Genomic DNA, 1,938 nt, shown 5'->3' on the forward strand with positions numbered 1-1,938 from the left:
GAGCACCGGCAGAATAGATGGCACCTGACTGACCTGCAACAGAAAGAGAAGATTCCGGCAGTAGTTCGTCTACCCGGGGGCACTCCGACGATCAAGTCAATATATCTCTCAAAGATAAATCAAGTGCTAAAACTCACAAGCTTGAGTATCAAAAGCATAAAACTGCATACCTTAGACCCACGGGGGGTGCCTCTCTTTTATAGTTTACTCAATCCTAGTCCCACTAGAAGCTTGACTTCTATGGACTTCAATTCAGTACTTACTTTGGACTCCTCAAGAGATAAAGATAAACTCCCTAAGAGCTTTATCCTTATCTTGGCTAAGTCCCCTCTTTACTCTAGGACTCCTGTCCCTTATCTTTTATCCATCTATCTCGGATTCCGATATCTTCAGAGATAACATCGGCCTTGCCGAGATAACCTTGGAGTCACAACCTGGACACGTGGCACCTCGGCTGACACGTCGGCGTCATCTTGCCACGTGTTGGTATTCAGAAAATACATCCCCACAAATAGACACCCTGAAAAATTACACCCTGAAAAATTACACCCTTTCATTCAAATGAAGCTTAATTCCATTCACTTATAAATTTTCCAATCAAATGAAGTTTAATTCCATTCACTTATAAATTTTCCAACATATATAATGTCAATGGAAGATAATAAAAATGTGGGATCTACAATAAGACAAAGTCTAACAAACGAAACTCATATGAACTGATTTAAACAATTCTTGCAAAATTTGAGTCAATGCTATTATCTTGCATCACATGCATGCTTAGTTGGCCCATATCTAATTTTAGTGTTACTTTAATTAAGTAAATCATATTTATTATTATTCATTATTTGGTTGGTGTTATCACTATTTTTACCAGAAAGACCCATAGGTTATTTAATTACAGCTAGGGTTGTGCTAATGTTAAGTTCAATATTTTTGTTCTTATTAATTATACAAAGTTAATTTTTGTATAGGATCCCATGCAAAATGATACATAATTTTATAAAACCATTGCTATTTTTCTTGCATTATTCCAACCCTTTTAAGAGAAAAAAAAAAAAAAAAATTCAGAACCTTTAAAAAAAAAAAAAAAAAAGGCAAAAGTGCAAACATTTACTAAAATGGGAGACGCTTTTTTTTGTTTTTGTTTTTGTTCAATAATTAAATTAGTTTTGGAAATTTAAAAGTGGCGGGTTAGTGACATTTCATTTTTTTTTTGTTATTGCTGTTGTTTTGAAGTGAAAATATTTGCCTCCATTATAGTGACTTCATCCATGTCTTCTGAACAAATATTAATGATGTAAATGCATTATTCTGTTTCCGATTTTATTAAAGTTGGGGGCCCTCCTAGTACATTACAGCCTCTTTAGCCTATTTTGTTACATCAAATAAAATAAATAAAAGTTAATGTAAGTCTCATGGGATGATCTTATCTAATCTTATATAAGGATAGGTCCCATAATTTTTTTTTATTAACTCATCTATTTATGTTTGTGAGCTAAAATCCCATTTTTATATTTTAATGACATTTTTACTCTTATGATATCCCATTTTTCTGGAGTGTTGCAATTCATGACTCTTGGAAAGCGGATAGTGACCATGCTGGTGTTGCATGGATATGTTATGATGAACGGCAAGTGAAGGTAGCACAAGATGCATTTGTTGTTCAGCTTCCATCTGCTTTTCTTGCATAAGCAAAAGCGTGCTCGGAGGCGATTAATTGCTGGGCTAGGAAAAAACAAATCTCTTGTGTAAAATAAATTGATAGAGAGAGAGAGCAAATGAATAAATGTGTATATTGAATTTGTTGTGTGTTTTTACAAAGGGAGCTTAGCTCTCTATTTATAGACTGATATTGGGCATGCCATGCGAGACGCGAGGCACCGAAAGGCAAGGCTAATGCTTTAGCCGAAAGGAACAAACACAATGATAACAAAGGCG

This window comes from Camellia sinensis, chromosome 6 (genome assembly GCF_055761805.1).
Source record: "Camellia sinensis isolate YWXY chromosome 6, ASM5576180v1, whole genome shotgun sequence".
Lineage (NCBI taxonomy): Eukaryota > Viridiplantae > Streptophyta > Magnoliopsida > Ericales > Theaceae > Camellia > Camellia sinensis.